This window comes from Physeter macrocephalus, chromosome 17 (assembly GCF_002837175.3).
Source record: "Physeter macrocephalus isolate SW-GA chromosome 17, ASM283717v5, whole genome shotgun sequence".
NCBI lineage: Eukaryota > Metazoa > Chordata > Mammalia > Artiodactyla > Physeteridae > Physeter > Physeter macrocephalus.
In genome coordinates, this window is record NC_041230.1 from 22,001,749 (window position 1) to 22,022,780 (window position 21,032).

Below are 21,032 nucleotides of genomic sequence, written 5' to 3' on the forward strand. Positions count from 1 at the left end.
GCTGTGAACGACTAGGTGATAGTGCCTCTCTCCAGCAAATACCTGTTCTTGGGGAGAACCAGCTCTTCAAAAAGGGGAAAGAAAGGTATTTCCTGAGCATCACCAAGTGTCAGGCACTTTGTCGGTATTGTCGCATTCAAAATCAAAACCTAAAACCATCTTCAGAGGCATTCACTTCGTCCCACCGACTCAGCGGTCTGCATGAGTCACTGCCAACCTCTTTCCTGCACTGAGTGTTCTCACCTCCAGGAAGTCTTTTTGCCTATCTAATCTGCCTCTCTCTTGCTGCAGTTTGAGCCCATTTTCTCTCCTTTGAGCCACAGTGGAAAGGGAGGAGAAATCAGTCTCCTTTGTCTAATAAATATTCATATTCAGGGAGGATGCGTACTGAGGAAAAAATGCACCGATGAAATGGCCCTGAGAAGTTAAACGTCAGATAACATCACTAAGAGCAGCTGTGTGATATGACAATGACCATTTAGCCTTTCCAACTTCATACTTGTTTTTTCAGTTTTCTGTCATATAATTCCATTTGCTTGTTTCTCCAGTGTCCTTTCCACATCCCTCTTAAAGTGCATTGATGAAGGCTGGATCTAGCCCAGTTTTCTAATAAGGTGCCAAAGACTGAGTTCTTTCTGGTAAGAAGGATTGACTCTAAGGTGACTATAAATTCCATTCATGCATTCGTTTTCTCTCCCCCCACCAATTATATTGTATGGCAGGCTTGCTGTATCCCCTTATGGTTCACCGAGACTGCTGGGTCCTTTTCTGCAGGGCTGGAGTTTTACATCAGCTTTTTCTCCACAACTCACTAGGAGACCCAGATGCGGGGAGGTGCTCAGGGAGAGGGAAGCCCAGCCCTTCTGGTGTCACAGAGGAGCCAGGAGAGGTGCCACCTTTCCAACCTCTAATCTGGCGCTCTCCTCGCCAGGTGGAGTGGTCGGGTGATGCAGAGCACGACGTTTGTGATTCTAACACTCCAGCAATTATCTCCACTGCACCACCCAGCTCCTTAAATCCATCACGGCCCACGTTCTCTCTGACCCTCACAGGTCTGGACTGGGGAAAGAGCAGACCTTCAGCTCACCTAGCTTATCTGCTTCTGATCATATCACATATTTACTGAGCCCCACCAGGCCCTATGGTTGGGCCAGGGACTCAGTAGTTAAGAAGGCCTGGTCCTGCTGGCTTGGGCCATATGGTCCTGAAGACAGAGGAGTAACCAGTAAATCAGTGAAGTGCAGAGAGCGTGTGGAGGGCCTGGGAGACCTGGGGGAGGAGGACCGCACCGTGGGCTGGGAGTGGAGAGACAGAAAAGCTTCTTTTCTTTTTAAATTGAAGTATAGTTGATTCACAATGTTATGTTAATTTCTGCTGTACAGCAAAATGATTCAGCAAAGTGATATATATGTGTACATATATGTACTTTCTTTTTTATATTCGTCTCCATTATGGTTTATCACAGGATATTGAATATAGTTCCCTGTGCTATAAAGTAGGAACTTGTTGTTTATCCACTCTATATATAATAGTTTGCATCTGCTAACCCCAATATTTTTGAGAAAAGCTTCTTGAAGGGCGAAACTTCTGATGTAAAACTTTTGAGAATAAACAGTCCCCAGCGTTTTTGTACGGGAAGGAAGAGCAGACCAAAGGAAAAGTGTGTGCAAAAGCTTAGAGGCCGGGGCAGTATGATGGGGAACCTGCAGGTAGTTCCATCTGCATGGGGTGGAGAATTGACGAGAACAGTGGCAGGAAATCATATGCTTGCAAAGGATCTGTAAGCTATGCCACAAGGGTTTTTTATTTTTTTTTCCCCTTGGGCTTGTTATTCATTCATTTAACAAATCTTTATTGAGCACTTACTATATGCCAGGAACTGTTATAAATACTGGGGGTAGAGCAGTAAACAGAAAAACACATGATTGCTGCTTTCCTGGAACTTATATTCTAGTTAAAGGAGTTACTATGCTCCTCAACACCAATATATTCAGCAACTGATGAGAAAATAAAACCAGGATGCAATGAAAGGAAGGGACTGGGCAGAGGTTGGGGAGGATGTCTTTAGCTAGAGTGGTCAGGGCAGGCCTCCCTGAGGAAATATTTGAGTTAATATGTGGCTGAGGAGGAGGCAGCCAAGTGCAGATATAGGAGGGTCTGCTCCAGCAGAGGGCACAGCAAGAAAAAAGGCACATTCATGGGACTGAGAGGATGGTCACTGTGGCTGAAGCAGACTGAGGAGGCAGGGGATCAGTCAGGCCTTGAAGACTATGAGTTTGGAGTCATTCAGTTGCAACAGGAAACCACTGGAGGGTGATAAATAGAGGAGAGATCACTCTGGCTTCTGAGAAGAGAACATATTGTGAGAGGGGAAGGGACAGCCTGGTGACTAGTTAAGGAGGTGTATCAGTTAGCTATGGCTGTGTAACAAATTACTCCAAAACATAGTTTAAAGAACATAGTTCCTCATGAGACCTCTGGTCAATCAAACCATTCTGATCCGGGCCAGGCTTAGCCAATCTAGTCTGGGCTCATGTGTTGGTGGGTTAGCTAGTGACTTCACTGAGGGTTTGCTGGTCTACAATAGCCTTGCCCGAGATGTCTAATCTCTGATCCGTGCACGTCATCCTCTAACCGGCTAGCCTGGGCTGGTGCTCATGGTGGTGGCAGCATTCAAGGAAGTGCACAAGGTCTCCTGAGACCTAGGTTCAAAACCGGTACACCATCACTGCATGTAGTTCTCAATGGCCGAAGCAAGTCCCAAGGTCAGCTCAGAGTCCAGGGTGGAGAAGTAGACTGCCTATAGAAGGAAGGCACTGCAAAGTCAATTGCCAAGGGCCTGGATGTAAGGGGGAATAAAGGATTATGGCCATTTTTGCAATCAACCCAGCACAAGAGGCTGTCATGTAGTTCAAGAAAGAGCAGTTGGAGGCTTAAAATACTATGATCATGGTGGAAGCAAAGAACTGAGAATACACTTTAGAGGTAGAGTTGATAGAATTTGTCACTAAATTGGAGGCAGGCATGAGGGAGAGGAGTCAAGGATAACACTTGAGTCATCCTTTGGCCAGAGTGACTGTTGGGTGTGCCTAAAGTGAGCTGGTGGGGTGCCGGGGGGAGGGAGGCAGCAGCCAGGGATTCAGCTGGGGCTGGTTGGGTGGGAGACGCGGTCAGCATCTGTGATGCTGCTCCAGTGGTCGCGATGGGTCACTACTGACAGGTAATCCCAAGGAGAGTGATGTGATGAAGGACAGATGGGAGGGGCAAGCCCAGACGCAGGCTGTATTTACTTCCTAGGGCTGCTGCAAAAAGTACCACATACTGACTGGCTGAGAACAACGGACCTTGGTTTTCTCACAGTTTCCGAGGGCAGAAGTCCCAAATCAAGGTGTTGGTAGGGCCATGTTCCTTCTGACGCCTCTAGAGGAGGATCCTCCCCCGTCCTCGTCCAGCTTCTGGTGCCCCAGGTGTTCCTGGGCACGTGGAAGCATCACTCCAATCTCTGCCCTCATCTTCACATGCTTGTCTTCTCTGTGTGTCTCTGTTCTTCCTGTAAGGACACACACTAATCAGATTAAATAAAGGCCCATGGTACAACCTCATCTTAGCCTGATTATATCTGCAAAGCCCCTATTTCCAAATGAGGTCCCATTCCCAGGTTCCATGGGGGGAGGACTTCAACATATCCTTTTGGGGACACAATGCAACCCATAACACAGAGAGACCAAAAACGAGGAGTTGGAGGCCCAGAGAGGGGCGGAGAGTTTCCCAGGAGGCCTTTGAGCTCATGCCAGAGTTGGCTCTGGAACCCACGCTCCTGACCCACTCCCTGACCTGGCCCTCCCACCACGCCCTGCTGCCCACACTGTCCAGTGGACGATCCAGAGTTTGGGTCCCAGGCTGGTGGCCCCACGAGCAGAGCTGTCACTCTGCTGGGACACTCAGAGAGCCAGGGCCTCCAAGAGATTGCCCCCGTGTCCCCAGACCCTGGTTGCTGGACTTGCTTATCAACATGCAACCCTCTACACAAAGTGAAGTAATCTTAGCAGGAGGTCAGGCCCAGCCCCTGCTGTGCTGAATGCCACATCCTCAAGGGACTGCTTGGGGCTCCCAGACCCTCGAGCAGTGAATTGCTGTGAGAACCCCACCTCTCAGACCCCAGATGCTCCTGCAGAGCCAGGTGCAGGCTTCCCTGTGGCCCAGCACAGTTGGGAAAAGGGAGGGAGAATGAATGCTGGGAAGAGACTTTGCCCCACTCACCTCAGCTGCTGCGGCCACATGGGTGCTCTCTGGGGGTCCAGAGACCTCACAGGAACTAGAGCATCCAAGTCAGCTTCCTGACTTTGTGGGCAAGTGAGCCCATGGGGAGCCTCAAGATAATGAAGAGAGGGAGAAGTTTGTCAGCAAGCTCAAGCCAGGGTCCACTGGCAGACAGCCCCACCTGCTGCACACTGTACTCTAGGAGTTTATAAACTCTAAAATGACCCCGTGCATGGTACCACTACATTGCCTTTTCTGAAAGAAACAGCCATATATACCAGGAACAGATTCACACAGGTACCATCCCCTGGTTGATGACAAAGGTGACACAGCAGTGCAGTGGGGAAAAGATGATCTTTTCCATAAATCAGGCTGGTCCATTAAATATCCATATGGAAAAAAATATTGATCCTCTGCCTCCCACCAGATGCAAAAATCAGTTCCAGATGGGTGCAGACTGTGAAAGCTTTTAGAAGAAAAGAAGACAATCTCCATGATCTTAGGCAAAAAAAATTTCAATAGAAAATTGAAAATTTTTGGCATAGGCAAAAAATTTTCGATAGAACACAAAATAATAAGAGAAAATATTAATAAATTATATTATAGTAAAAGCAGAGACTTCTGCTCATGAAAAGACATCACTAAGAGAGTGAAAAGGCAAGTGACCCAAGTGGGAGAAAATATTTCTGAGAAAGTGCTCATATCCAGATGACATACTTTTTAACTCCTATGAACCAATAAGAAAAAAGTAGGCAACTCAACAGAAAAATGGCCAAAAGTCTTACATAGACAATTCACAGAAATCAGCCAAGTGACCAGTAACCATAAGAAATTTCATTAGCCATCAGGATTGCAAATTAAAAATACTATGCAGTACCACTAATACCCACTAAAAATACTATGCAGTACCACTAATACCCCTGGTGACAGTACCAAGGGTAGGTGAGAATGCAGACCAACCAGCACTCACACTGCCACTGGCATGGTAACTTAGCACAACCACTTTGGAAAACTGGCAATATCTACAAAAGTCGAATATACACCCTACCCGTGGTCCAGTATTTTCATTCCTAGACACATACTTAACAGAACTGCATGCATATGTGCACCAAAACTCTGTACTAGAATGTTCATAGCAGCTTTATTCAATATAGCCAAGTTCTGGAATCAGCACAAATATCCATCAGCAGTGGAAAGGATAACTTGCGGTATATTCATATAACGGAATACTGTATAAAAGAGAGAATGAACAGATATGGATGAATGAACCACACAAATGATATTGTGCAAAAACAGCAAGAAAGACAAGGCAACAGCTGTATACGGTTCCATGTATACAGCAGTCAACCCAGCAAAGGAATCTCCGGCCTTAGGAGTCAGGATAGTGGCAGGAGGGGCTGGAGGGTGCACCTGGAGTGCTGGTTACACAGATGTTCACTGCTGAAAATTCACTGAGCTGTACACTTGGGATTTGTGTCTTTTATGCAGGTATATTGTACTTTTTAATTAAAGTCCCTTTAAGAAACAGTACACTAGATGTTTTTGTAAGAGAGTTCTGGTTTTGTTTGCTAAAAACAATAAGAGCCTCAAAATGGAGACGGTTCAGGTCCCCTGCACCTGCAAGGTGAAGGTGACAGGGGTTCAGACTTCCAGTCATAAGATAAATAAGTGCTGGGGATTCGTGTATAGCATGGTAACTATGGTTGAGGATGGGGTGCTGTATATTTGGGGGTTGCTAAGAGAGTTGAAAATTCTCATCACAAGAAAAAATTACATTGTACACCTGAAACTAGTATAATGTGTGTCAGTTATATCTCAATTTAAAAATTTTGAAAAATAGAAATCAAGGAGAGCCTCAAAAGTGAGGCAGTTCAGGTCCCCTCCCCTCCTGTCCTCTCCCGTCCCCTCCACAGCGGCAGTTCCCTCTCCGCACCACAAGGTGGGGCTCGATCACAGCGGAAGGCCTGCACCTGCACAAGTCTGACCCGGCAGCTGGTAGAGCCCTCAGCCCACGAGGGGCAGTTGGACCCTGGCACCAGCTTGAGCCCAGAGTGGGTGGGTGAAGCCCAGCTGCTCACACACCAGCTGACGGCCTCTGGGCACATCGCTTCTCTGAAGCTTCCATTCTTCCCCACAGATGAAGGCAAGAAATGCAATTTAAAACAACAATGAGGTATTACTCTATATCTAATGAGACAGGAAAATACTAGTTAGCTGGGGAATGCCAAAGTGGGCCCAGATATGGAAATGCAGGAAGCTTCAAACCTTGCTGTAGGTAGTGTAGTTCACTGCGGCCTTTCTTGGTGAAGTTACACACAGACGTTGCAGTGACCGGCAATTCTACTCCTGGGTGTATATTCCAAAGAAGTTCTGTCACGGGAGATACATTTGAGGACGTTCACTCAGTGTTGACAGAGGTCGATAAGTGCTGGAGGCCGTCCATGCGTGGGAAGGTGGATGGCAAAACGTGGTGGGTGGAAAAGGTGGAAACAGGATGAGATGTGACACGATAACCTTCATACAGACTAAAAATATGTATGTATAAACAGTGCATTGCTTATAAGAACATGTATAAATGCATTAGGACAGCTGGAATGGGATTAGGAAGGAAGGAAGGAAAAGAAAAAGTGGCTGAGAATACCAAGTTTCTAGGGTGTTGTGAAAAGAATCTCAGGGAAGTTTCCATAAGTTTCTAGCACTTAGTGGGCGCCCCATTAATTATTTTCCACTAGTGCCTTTATACATTAATATTTATTGAGTGCCCACTGTGTGTCAGGCAATGTACTAGGCTCTGTAATACAATAATGAGTAAAGAAAAAGAAAAATTCCCTCCACCATGGAGCTGACATTCTAGTACCTTTGAGTCTTATTCCACAAACTTGGGTGTGAAAGAAATGACACATGTTCCTAAATTAGATTACTATGAACCCTTTTTGTGGATTAAGTTTTGTGCTCCTGTCATGCTGGTCTGGTGGGAGATTCCATTTCAGTCGTCTGTGGGGTTCCCTTCCTCACAGCCCCAGGGGCCCAGGACATTACCCAGAGCAGTACATGGGGAGTGCAGGATTCCCGGCGTCTGGTGTCAGTCTACACTGGTCACTGCTGAATCACTATGGGTCACAGCCCACAGAAGCTTAACTAACAGTCAGCTCCACTGGCTCTGCACCAAGCTGGTTCAAGGGTTTCTGCTGGGAGGCCCCATGGCTACAATCCTGCCTCCTGAGACGGGTCGCACTGCCATCTCTCCCAGGAAGGGCCCAGCACCTCCAAGCCACTGTCAACAACAAAGGTATCTGTGCATCGCGGCTGTGCTGGCACTCTTTCCCCCACCTATGCTTTCTTCTCACCCCCATGCTCACCTCAAAGAGCCCAGGCTTCCAGGCCAAGGCAGGCTGGCTGGCTTGCTGCAGATACCTGCTGCTCCTGGCCTGGCCACAGGTGACCAGGAGCTGGTCTCCTCCGGAAAGGTGTCGGGGGAGGGGTGAGGGCGGGGAGAGATGCAGGGAGCCGGGCCCAAAGAATTCTCGGCTTTTAACTTCTTCTCCAAGAGCACAAACAATGGAAAGAGGAACGAAGAGGAGAGTAGGAACCCAAAGAGGCAGCAAGTAACCTTGGCTGGAGGAGTCAAGGAGGGCCCCCCAGAGAAGACGACATTTGAGTTGGACCCTGAGCATAAATAGAAGCTCACCAGGCAGAGATGGGAGGAGGGCAGTCCAGGCAAAGACAGGAGGTGGGAAGTGAGTGGAGTCAGTTCTGCTGAAGAGAAAGCCTTTGAAATGACCCAAGGGCTGCCTACCTGTGGGAGACCCGCTCCCAGGCCTGCCTTGGCTTTCTGCTTGGATTCTCTGCTGGAAGTATCCACTTTCCCCAGCTAACTGGCCCCTCGGGGAGAGATCACAGGCCTGCCATTCCAAAAGAAAGGCTGGACTCTTAATGGGCACTTACCTCCACCCCAACTGAGAACTGGGTGGGTGGGGCTGTGGGCAGCCAGTCAGGGCCCTACCAACCCACGGGGCCATCCCCGATCCCCCCACGTCATCCCCCAAAACACACATACAAATTCCCACTGGCTGCAGGCCAGTGGGATATAGCTTCAGCAGGGCCAGGGGAGCCGCTTTTCCTAAGGCATCCGCCTCCCCCAGGACACATTAGGCAGGCTTCGCTGGTCAGAGCAGGGCGAGTCTGCAGAGAAACAGGCTCAGGAGGGCCTCACATCTCCAGAGGGGAGGGGGCCATCTGGCCCCAGCTGTAGAAGCAACGAAAGGGGGTACACAGTGGCCTTCTCGCCACCCCCCACCATGGCAGAAGGGAGGTGAAGGAGGAGGAAGAGGAGGAGAGGAAATTAAGATGCAGGCAGCGATGGCACTACCACATCCTAAATAGTCAAGGGCCAGAGTCAAGTCCATGCTTCCTGCCGGCAGAGCCCAGCGCCTGGGAGCCGAGGGCCCCTCCCCACAGGGTCCCGGGAGCTGCAGGGGCTGCCACCAGGGACCCAGGCAGGAGGGTAGGGGCTGCAGCTCTGCCCACTCCCGGCACATGTCTCCTGGGCCCACACTGAACACCAGCCCACTAGCTCCAAAGTATTAACCAACTCTCAGATTCAGGAACAATTCCCGTGGCCACCAAGCTTGGAGGGACAGGATTTGTCCCAGATCTGCAGAAACCTCTGAGGTGGAGGGTAAGGCCTTAAACAACTTAAACACTTAAACAACTCTGGGCACTGGCATGGAGAAGGGCAGGGCTTGACAAACACAGCCAGTTAAGAAGTTGCAGAGTCAGGACTCATCCCATGTATTTTGTCGCGGAAGCCCCGTTCTCTCTTTAAATCATTCGTGGCCTAAAGCATTCAGTCAACTTGCAGCAAACATTTACTGAGATCTTCCTATGTGACAAAGACTGCTCAGCTGTGAGATTCTGTGATGAGCAAAACCAGACATAATTCCACTACATGGAGCTTGCAGGTTAGTTGGAGAAACAGGCCTTAAATAAGTTCAAAAATACTTAATTGCTAAGTGTGATAAGCTTTGTAAAGAAAAGAATGGGTTTATTCATAGAAAACAATTGGGGAAGGGGTGACCTCCTTCAGAGGGTGACCAGGGAAGATACTTGTGAGGAGGTACTTTTAAATCCTGCTTAAGTACAGCAGAAATGAGAGTAAATGAAATTAGTCAGGATCGATTAATAATGTCTGCCATGGCCACTGATTTAGGAGGTGGTGACATGCATGCCAGATACTTGTTTCACCTGTTTTATGCCCTCACCTAGGATCCTTGCTACCCAAAGTAGAACTAGATATAATTCTAATTCTCCTGGAATTCACTGTGAGATAGAGTGGATAAACATTTGCAGAAGAAGCCATGATACAAGGCAGCTCACTAGTTTCATTAGTAGAAAAATCAAGGAAGTGAACTAGAAGCGGTGAGGGAGTGATCGGTTGCCCCTAGGGTGATGTTAGTGAGGCTTTGAAGGACATGGCACTTGGGAGCTTGTTGAAAAGAAGGCCCTCATTTTAAAGAGAAGAAGGTACTTAGCATCAGAGAATGTCAGAACTTCTCTGGCCTTGGTTGGAAGGACAGCTAATTCCTGCTCTGATAACCTCCACATTCATAACAATCCCTGCTTGAAGATACTTCTCCACATGTGCTCAGTCTCACCACGGACCCTCAGTGAGAACCGACCTTCTTCCATCAGCCTCCCTACACTTAGCATCCCATCAAGTGGTCCATCAAGGCAACTCAGGGCTCTCCACTGCTACCACAGCTGTGCAGTCAGCTTAGACCCCACCAGATGTAAAACAAAGTCCTTGAGAAGCAATTGCTGGGTCCATCTAAGCACTCCTAGAGCAGCCTGCACCTACCCTTCACTGTATTTATCAAAGTTGTAATCAAGCCTTTATGTGGTTCTTGATTCATGGCCTGTAAGTCTTAAGAGAATGGGGACGGTATCTTGGCATATCCGCCACTGAATCTCCAGTGTCTGGCCCATAGTGGGCCACTTAACAATTCTTTATTGATTGAGTGAACTGTTACAGAACAGAAAGAGTTGAGACAATGTTGAGAAGCTGAAAGTTTTGGCCTTGCCCCAGGGACCACCCATCCTCGAGACTGGTTAGCAGAGGGTGATAGCAATATGGTGGCAGCTCCTCTTGAGTCCTGCCTGCCAGCCTCAGGCATGGAAGATCCCCAGGAGGAGGTGGTGAGCCCATATCCTCTGCATTTTCCAGCCCACAGCCTGGCCACTTCACACAGTTTAGAAGAGACCAAAGCTTCTTGGGTCAGAGTTTAGAAGAGGCCAAAGCTTCTTGTGCCCACTCTGTGGGCCCTGTGCCATGTGCTGCTGCCTACGAGGTGGAATCCTTGCCCCTAGGAAGCTGACAGTCCATTGGGGAGAGTAGACTAGACTAACAGTCAATGAAGTGGGTCGAATGCATATGGAATCAGTGTGTGAGAACTCACCAAGGAGTTTCATGAGGTTGGCCTAGCCTCAGAAGGTTCCTGGGAGTCAGGTCTGCTAGGACGCATAGACCTTGGATGGACAAGTGGGGAAGAGACTACTCAGAGAAGGGGGTCTTCCGTGGGAGAGGGAAGAATGAAGTGGAATAAAGAAGGACGTGGGCATGGTGGGAGAAGTCTTAGGTAGGTGTGTGGACTGGGAAGAAAGGCAGAGTGGAGCCAACCCATGGTGGACCTTGGTTGCTAGCCTGGGATTTAGAAGTTGAGCCTATGGACAATGGAAAGCCACCATGACCTTCTAGACAAGGAGCCCAGAGCTGGTTGTCTGGGGCTTCAGGGGCAATGGGCAGAAGACAGATCCATGCCCCCTTGGAGGCCAGACTTTGTACACAAGGGGAGAAAGGCCCCAGGGAGTCAGCAATGGATGACTCCTCTAGACCTTGGTTTTCAGAACGTGCCTCATCAAAGGAGCTGGTTGCCTTATTAGTTCCCCAAACAGCACGTCTTCCGTAGATCAAGACTCCAGTGGAAACACAATGGCCACAAAAGTGGTTTTTGTGTCTTGGTTTTCTGGGCCTCCCACTCCCCCCTCCCTCCAAAATCTGTTCTCCATTATTGGCCAGACAAAGCCCATCCCAAGATGCCCGCGTCTCCGTCGCAGCTATCATCTGTCCTTTCTCACCCGTGCACTTGCCCGTCTGCGCCTCCACGAAATCTTTCATCCCATCCACACTGTAAGAATTCAAAGTAAGGAGGTTCATGTTGTCAAAGAAGCCTTGATCTGAATGCCTTCCCCCCACTTTCTCCTTAAATGAGTTGTTAACAGGACCCCAAGTGTCTGTTGAACCTAAAATACTTTTTTTTTTTTTTTAAATAACATTTCAAGGTAACTTACGGCGCGCACTTTAAGAGGCGAGGGCTCAGCGTGTCCCCGACAGCTTCCTCCTTGAAGCTCTGGTCTTCAGGGCTGTGGGAGGCATCCAATCAGACAGGCCGCTGCTGAGGGCCAGGGGAGGGGGCTGCAGCGGTTTTATCTCAGATTCGAGCCAAGACCATGAAATGGAAGGCAGGGGAAAAGTGAGTGAGCGAGCGAGCAAGCGTGTGTGCCTGTGTGTGTGCCTGTGTGTGTGCGTGTGCGTGTGCGTGTGTGTGTGTGTGTGTGTGTGTGTGTCTGTGTGCACACGGCCAGAATAATGAGTCGCGCTAATTCATAGAATTCCATTTTGGCCATCACACGCGGCTCCCTTTTCTCTTGAAGGCCACTTTGAAAAATCCCGTTTTCATAAGTCATTTACTTCCCCTAGGAGGGCAGGCCTTCTAAAAATATTCCCCATTTCTTACACCTCGGAAGCAAATTATTTATGTTAAAGCAGCTTCGTTATCCTGGCCCCACTGGGCCAGCTTGGAAATGGAGGTGACTTCAAGAAGCCACCACTGTCAATGGCAAAGTCCTCGGAGGGGTCTGTTCCCGACGAGGCAAGGCGAGGCTTTCCACCAGACCTGCAGGGCCAAGAGAACATTCGCAGGTCGATAAGGAGAAGTTCTGTTCTGTCCTTCCACAAATATTTAGGTACCAGGCACGGTGCTAGACAGTGAACAGTGAACAGACATACGGGTCCTCAATCACATCTCAGTGAGGAGAGGTAGATGCTTGATGAATACACATGTGAATAAGATATGTTGAGAGCATGAGGGTGAACTGGGGGGGGTGCCTCTGGAGGGTGTACTTGACATTGTACAGGGTGGGTGGTCCGAGTCACTGGTAGCAACATACAAATGACAAGGCTGTGCAAAGATCTAGGGGTTGTGTTTTGCAGGAAGGGGAGCTGCCAAGAGTGAAGACCTGACGTGGATGATCTGGGCAAGCTTGGAGGGGAGCGGGGTCAGCGTGGGGGACGAGGCTGGGGCGAGTGGGCAGGGAGTGGGCAGGGAGTGGGCAGGGAGTGGGCCGAGGTGAGGTCCGCAGGGGCAGGCACACCCTCGCTGAGCCTGGAGGCCAGGGCCAAGCCAGTGAAGCTTTGTGCTACTGTTTCCTCTTCATGCTGACCCCGCCCACAGATTTACTAAGAACTCAAGCCCCACAGGGTAAGTGCGCCCCACTAACAAGGGATGCTGGGCAAGTGGCTGGAACTGGCCCACTTGCATCCCCATCTCGACGTTCTGACTCTACCTGGGAAAATGCAATTAAAAATCACCTCTGAAAAGTCAGGGAGGAAGCAAGGCACCGGGTAGGGCACGTGCTCTACATGGAGGTGGAACCCATCACGGGCCCCCAAGAGGGGAGCCCATCTCCCCTCTCTAATCATTCCCAGGTTCTGTCATTATCCAGCAGGGGAGAGAGAAGCGAGGAGAGGACCGCTCCCTGGAGAAGCCCCTCCATTCTTTCAGTGTCCATGAGCCAATTAAGTCTTAACGTTCACAGACCTGACGGCTTTCGTGGGCTGAGCCAGTTGGTGCTTCTCCGTAATGAGGGGGGCCTCCTGCTTACCAGGCGTGCTTTCCCAGCAGCTGGTCCCCGCCTCGCCGAGAAGCAGCCAGGCCGGGGCTTCCCTGTGAGATGCACAGCCCCGGGCTCCGGGCTCCGGGCTCCGAGGCACAGGGTGGGGAGAGGGCCGAGGCCCGGTTAACAAGGGGGTGGCTCTGCCGCACAGCAAGGCGGGAGCTGTAGAGCAGGGGCCTGGGCCCAGGATGAAAGGCCAGCTGTGAATAGCCTCATTACCAACGAGCCCCAGATTAAGCCTTTATTATGGGCCTAATTGGAGAGTTAATTATTAGGTGCCATTGTGCGCTACAGAGAAGCTGATATGGTTCACCCAGATGCTGGGCCTTCACTAGGGGTCTGCCCCGTTACCTGGCAGTGCAGGCCAGGCAGGGGCCTCCCTGTACCAAGTTCTACCTAGAAGCGGGGGATACAAGTAGGAGCAAAGCAGAGCCCCTGCCCTTGTGAGGCCTCTTGGGGGCTGGGAGGATGCAGGGGAGAAATAACAAGAGATAACACGGGGAGGAATAGCTCAGGGCATGCTGAGGGTGGGTGGGAGGGGCCCCTGCTTCAAACTGGGGTTGAGGAAGCCAGGAGAGGCCTCCGGAGATAGACTAAGGGTCAGCGTGCTCCAGGTGGAGGGAACAGTGTGTGCAAAGGCCCCGGTGAGGGACCTGGAAAATGGGGCTAGAGGGGCGAGGTTTCCGGGCACGAGGGGGAGACCCAGGTGGGAGCCAGCCTTGTGGAGAGAGATGGGCAGGGACCGGGGAGTAGAGCAGGAGGCTGTCGCGAGAGTGCCCGCAGATAGTGGCCGAGGAAAGGGAGAGAGCGCGTGACCTGTGCTGCTTTGGTGCTGCTGAGGCCAGAGAGGCATGAACACTCAGCTCCCTCCCTGCCGATCCCCCCAACTCTCTACGAGGTGCCAAGAGAACTGTCCACACGAGCAAGGATGGAGGACCCACGTTCCTCTAAAGCCCACGTCTGCTCAGACACTGAGCCTTAGGGCTGTCGGAAAGAGGGCAGAGAGCCCAATCTATGGAGAGGGTGGGCTTAACTTTACTTCTCAGGTGCCTGCCTGGAGGCACTGATGGTGAAGAGGAGAGAGTCATGGTAAGACTGTCCCGGAGTGATGCAAAGATGATAATCAACCCCCCGGACCCTGAATGTTCAGGAATCACAGGGACTGGACTTTCTATGGGCCCCAAACCTGTGTGTTTCAAGGCAGGGTTGAGAGATTCCAGGAGCCAGCATTGGCTGGGAGTGATGAGGATGGACCTTGAGGACCCCAAGGACCCTCCCAGGCCTTAAGTCCCAGGCTGTCCCTGAGTCTGTGAGTCAAAGGGACGGGAAGGGGTTGGGAGATGCTCTACGATCACTCCCCCTCCCCAGCAGTGGGGACAGCCCTGCTAAGGGAAGGAGCCCAAGCCCAGGCCCTAGGACCCTGAGCTTTTTCACCAAGATTTTGGTGGCGATATTTGCCACGTTGCTCTCCCAGGACTCCTGGGTGGAAGCAGCTCCTCTTTAATAAAGAGAGCAGTGGCCAACACAGAGGCCACACACACTGCTTGCTACCCCCTCTACAGGCATCCTCAACCCCAGTTTACAGATAAGGACCAGGCTCAGGAAAGTGGCGTGAGTTAATGGCAGCCCAGCGGTGAAGCTGTCTGATGCCAAATGCTAGGCTTTTAGCCTCCTGGTTAAGCCACAAAGGACAGCGTTTGGTGCCTGGTGGCACGCGTGGTGCAGCAGGGCCGGCCGTTTGCACTAAGGCAGCGACGGGTGTGTTCGCAGAGCCAGCGAGGAGCTGGACCTCCACTCGATGGTCTCCTCCTGAGACGCCAGGGCCTGGCCACTCCGCAGACTCCCACTGTGGGCCCAGCCTTTCATCACATCCACCCCACACCCCAAGAAGGCAGGGCCCTGGCTGGGTGTCACTGTCCCTAACGAGTTAATTGTAATGGTGGAAGGCATCTCCCCCATTCCCGCCCGGCCCCATCAAAGCGTTCCCGTAATGACACAGGACCATGGATGGAAACTTGCAGGTGGTTAAATGAGTTTTCTTGCCTCTGCAAGGCAGTGGGGAGGGAAGGGCTGTTTTGTTTAAGGAAAGCAGCCATGCCACTTTGATGCGAAGCTCATTTTCTCAAGAGAAGATGCTTGTGAGTGAAGCCAGCACCACGGTGGATAGATGCTCAGAGCATCACTCTCCTCGGCCGATGGAGGCAACAGGCAGAGACGGACGCAGAGCATGGCCAGGGTGGGTGCAGCCAGCTTGCTCTCTCCTCATTCTAGAAGCACCTCTAGACATTGTCTAAAGTGAGGCTCAGGGCTTGCCACTCCTCAGCTGAAAAACGGGCAGTGGCTCCCCATGGCCCGCACAGATGGGTTTTCAAACTTCTATGGCATATGTTGGAGAAGTTAGGAATCCTTTGGTTGCAAGTGACAAAAACCAGAACCCAAAGTGGTTAAGCTAAATGAGTAATGCACCAGCTCTTATTAACTGACAAGCCCAAGGCCGGTTTGCCTTCAGATACAGCTTGATCCAGGAGCTTAATAGTGTTATCAGGACCTGGGTGATCTTTTCCCATCTCTCAGCTCTTCTGCCTTTGTGGGCTTTGTTCTCTGGCAGGTTCTCCTGTCAGATGGCAAGGGAGCTGTAGCTGCTTCAAATGTATCCCTCCTGTCTTTGAGCCCAGCAGGAGGGAGACCCAGTGCCACTTCCAGGTCAAACTCAAGCAAACACCCCTTGATTGTCTCTGAGTCCTTGGCTTGGATGACAATGACACTGAACTGATCATGTCGGCCAGGGCAATGGAGGCTCTAATAGTTAGAAGTGGGAGCTGAGCTTGGAACTGCTGGGCTAATGCTTGTCCTGGGACGTCCCCAGACCTAACCATCCTATACCTGCTCTTACTTGAACCCCAGAAGGGTGCATCATCTGATGTTTACTCACAAACCAGTTTATGCTTTTAGCCAGGCCCACTGTACCTTAGGATAACATTATTTTCCAGGGGGTGAGGCAGGAGTTCTTTTATTTGTCTGGATCAGTCCTCTTTCCCCTCCAAGAAAAAGGTGCCAAGGTGAGGCTACTTTCATGCTTTCACCTATCCAAGGCCCTGTAGGGTGGACCCCCCCACCCAACCCCAGGCACAGAGTCTCCCCTGTAAGTTAGCCCAGAGGAAAGAGAACAAGTGGTTGATCGCTCAGACTCTATGGTCAAGTCTCTTTTTAAAAAAAGTTTTTAATGTAATTTTTATTTTATATTGAGATATAGTTGATTTATCTACGGTCAAGTCTTGGTTCTACCAGGAAAAGTTATTTCACCTCCAGCAGCCTCAGTTTCTTCCTTTCTAAAATGGGGATAATACAAATATCTAAGTTTAAGGGAGAATTCAATAAGATCACACATATGAAGCACCTAGCCCAACGCCATTGTGGATTAAGCACTCAAAAAGTAGTACTCGTGGGACTTCCCTGGTGGTGCAGTGGTTAAGAATCCGCCTGCCAATGCAGGGGACACGGGTTCGAGCCCTGGTCCGGGAAGATCCCACATGCCGCGGAACAACTAAGCCCATGCGCCACAACCACTGAGCCCACGGGCCACAACTACTGAAGCCTGCATGCCTAGACCCTGTGCTCTGCAACAAAAGAAGCCATTGCAATGAGAAGCCTACGCACCACAACGAAGAGTAGCCCCGTTGGCCACAACTAGAGAAAGCCTGCATGCAGCAACGAAGACCCAACGCAGCCCCAAAAATTAATTAATTAAATAAATAAATTTTTTTTAAAAACAGTACTCGTGCAGAAGGGTGTCTCTGCTGTGCGTCTTACAGGGCCAAAGCTGTCCATTACGACAAGGGAGAGTTGGCCAGAAGGGGCTGGAGGATGAGCCAGCTGGAGAGCAGTGCCCCGGCATCCTTCAACCTTCTCCTGGTAACTGCTCCCAAATTTTATCAGTAAAAACCAACCCTCTGCCGCTCTAGGGAGACAGTGGACTACAGGCCAGATTTGATCATTTGAGGAATATCTGTGAAGGTCCACCCCCCACCCCAAGCCAGCAATAATGAATAGCTACTGTCTGTGGACTCCTAGGATGGGCCAGGTACTACCCCCGGCATGGCACACACATTACCTCACTTAAGCACGGTGCCTGATTAAGTGGGGACTATCATTAGCCCCATTTCCTAGACTAGGAAACAGGCTCAGAGAAGGTAAGTGGCTTGCCCAAGTTTGCAGAGCTGATAGGTGGCAGAGCTGATGTCCCCCGCCCCCAGCGCTGTTGGTCTCAAGACCTGGGCTCGTAACCATCAGTGCTCTGCTGCCGGGCAGGACATCCACAAAGAGGAGGGGGCCCTGAGCCAGGTGGGCTGTGCAGCCAGGCCCCTGCCCTCTGCCCAGCTCCTGGAGCACAGATCCTGCGCCCGCAGCTCCGACCTGCAGGACACTCCAGGTGATGGATCCAGTCCTGTCTTGCTGGCAGCCCTGCCCCCACTGAGAGCCACCGGGGGCCCCTCTGCACATCTGACCACAAGCAGGACATGCCACTCCCTCCGGGGTGCCTGACTCCCCGGGTGGGCAGGGACCCTCAAAGTCTGCTCAGCCTGGCCCGGGGCTCAGCCCAGCAGCAACACATTCCCTCGGGAGCCGCGCCGCGGGGGGTGAAATGGCTGCAGGCACAAGATGCGCTTAACACCGCCTGCCCAGGCCCCGGTGTGGGTGCGGCCGTCAGAGGGCTGCTTTTCAAGAACATAAGCAACAACAGTATCTGTAATCCCCCCTCCGAGTTCACTGTGTTCCAGTCTCCAGTGCACTTTCTTATCTGTTCCCTCATCATTTTTATGGATAATTTTACAAGCTAATATTAGTAAGTATGTGTTACGTGCTAGGCTCTGGACTAAGTACATCCTATACACTATTTGTTCACTCGCCCATGAGGTCGACAAATATGTTTAGCTCTTCATCATGGAGCTGTTCAAACCCACCCGAAAGAGAGAAGAATGTAATTAACCCAAATGTACTCATTTTCTAATTTTAACAGTTCTCAACATTTGGCCATTTGTGCTTCATCAACTCCCACTTTTTCCTTAAACTGGACTATTTTAAAGCAAATCCCAGGCTGTCATTTTACCCATAAATACTTCAGCCTCTTTTTTTTTTTTTCACCCTAACCTCGATACCACTATCACACTCAGTCAAATTAACAATAATTTCTTACTATTGTCTAAGACCCAGTTCTTATTCAGTTCTTCTCCAAAATGCCTTTTCACAGTCAACAAATATTTTCAGGCACCAGCTACACTCGAGGCTCAGTGGCAGGCGCTGAGAGGGTAGCAAGCAAGAGACAGGGTCCCGGCCCTCGTGGGGCACACGTCACTGCTGGGGAGGTGGATCACACCCTAGAGAAAAGTGAACACAGTAATTTCAAAGAGCAATACAGACCAGGAAGAAAACTAAAGAAGGAACAAGGCATGAGACACGTGCATGGATGGTGTGCCAGGCAGAGGGATGGCAGGTGCAAAGGCCCTGTGGCTGAAATGACTGTGAAAGGCAGCAGGGAAAGTATAAGTGAGGAGAGAGGCTGCTGTGTATTGCTGAGTGAGATGCGAATCACAGAAAGGTTTTGAAATGAGAAGGGCATCCCTTCCACTTTCTGGAAAGCCTAATCTGGTCACAGGACAAGACGTGCACCTGGGTTCATGCCTATCCATCCTTAAATTCCAGGACGCTGCTCCTCCCTCCAGATGGATTTACCAAAGGCAGGAAGCCTGTATCCCGAGGACGGCTGAACATCCCGATAGGTCCTGGCACACCTGGAGAGGTGAGCAGTTTAGAAGGCTGTTGATGGCATTGCCCACCGCGGTTGAGCAGTGAGTGCGGGGACTCAGAAGGCGCCAGGGGTGATGGTCAACTTGCAGAAACAAGATTCAGAGGGGAGGCGAGGAACCCAGACTCATCTGGGTTCCTCCAGATCAGGGCTCCTACCTGCAGTTAGTTTGTTCTCAAATCTCCTAACAGCCCTTGAGGCTGGTACTATGACCCACCCTTCAACAGGAGGAGACTGAGGCTCAATTCCTTGGAGTTTGTGAGCGTGGATGGAAAAAAAAATGACATTTTTATTTTTACTAACCTCTAAACTCTACCATCCCTTAAATTACAAATGTAGGCCACAAATTACAATCGTGTGATCAGTCCCTGTGACTTTGTCACCAAAAGAAAGCAAGGCATTTTTCTAATCATGTCAGAGTTACTACAGATACATCAAAATAGCGTTTCTGCTCACCACTGCTTCAAAAGACAGTCATCATTAGACCTGCCGTGAGTATTACATAATGTGCCAACAAAGCACAGCACTAAATAGCAATGTTTAAGATATTTTAATAACTGGATTTTAATATAATTGGCTGCCCTTGCAAGGTTCTATCTTCTATTTTACGCATTTAAAAGCGTCATTCCGAGACTGCCAAGGGGGTCCCTGGCACAATGGAGGTTAAGATCCCCATCCCCAGTCGGTGAGTACAGTGCCTGAAGCAAAACTGGCGTCTGAAAGGAAGGAGGAGGCGGGCAGGGATATTAGTGTTATAGGCAGGCAAATGTGTGTGCCGTGTACCAAGAAGACCTGGTAACATCCCCTCCGCCGGCACTGGCCGGTCCTCTGCTCACACAGCCTGTAGTGCCCCTGTGCCTCCCCTGACTAAGCATGTGCAGGCTCCCCTTCCTCCCCTTCGCTCTGGGCTTTCCCTTCCATCTCTGTTCTGTTAAAATTATCTGAGACTTCCTGTGCTGTTAGCTGACCCATATCCTTTTAGGAAAGTGATGGAATCTTTTTTTTTTTTTTTTTTGAACCAAACTTGTGAAGAGGGAAAGGCATTTTTAACCTGATTTTACTCAGAGAGAAACTGACAGTCAGAACTTGGGAATTGACTTGGTAAAGATCTCACATCAAGTAAGGACCACCCGGGGGAGTGGTCCTGGTCGCGCCGCCACCATGTCCCCCTGGAAGCAGAATTCAGCTGGCTGCGGCCGGGGTCTAACTCAGGAGAGCATGCCCCACATTCTCCCTAGGGTTGGGGTCCCAGAGCATCTGGGGTGGGACTAGCCAGCCACTGTCCTCTCCCCCACTCCCAGCACCAATGAATCCTCTCGCCACTACCTGAAGCCAGAGCCGACACCTGGCTAAAGGGTGGCTGCTTCTAAATCATTTCCTACTCCTCAGTTTTAAAGTCATTGAGGAGATCTGACGTTACCTTTGCTACGATTCTGGGAGCTGCCATAGCTCTTGCCACACTTTGACCTGGACCATGATGGGGTTGGGACAAGGCAATGAGGTTGATGGATTGGACAAGAGTAGGCAGAGTAGGACACCCTGAATCTCAGAGGCGCACAGTGGATGCTTAAGAGGAGAAATGCGAGCTTTACGAGGTGGCCTCCGAAAAGCTTTGACGATTCCATCTCTCTGGGCTCACACTGGGGAAGTCTTCTATATTACCTAGATAATACTGTATTAAGAGATTTTGTATTTGGTGTATTTAATGAGCAAGCAACTCCCCAAAGACCAGTAAATTTAACAGGAGAAACGCATCAATTGGCTCTGGTTAAGAGGGCCGCCGCTTTCCGCCTTTACAGACCCTGGCATGTATTATGCTAAGAAAGCCCCAGAATCAATCTCTGAGAAGACAGCTAAAGGGTGGGTGCAACTAAGAGGCTCACTTTCAGCCCCCACCGCCCCAGCTGAAATGATTATTTTCATGTAAAAGCAATGAAGTTGATGGGAAGTTGCCCAAGTTAAGCAGCCGCCCACTTACCATCAGCGTGTCGCTGCCCTGAAGGGTCTCTGAGTGCAA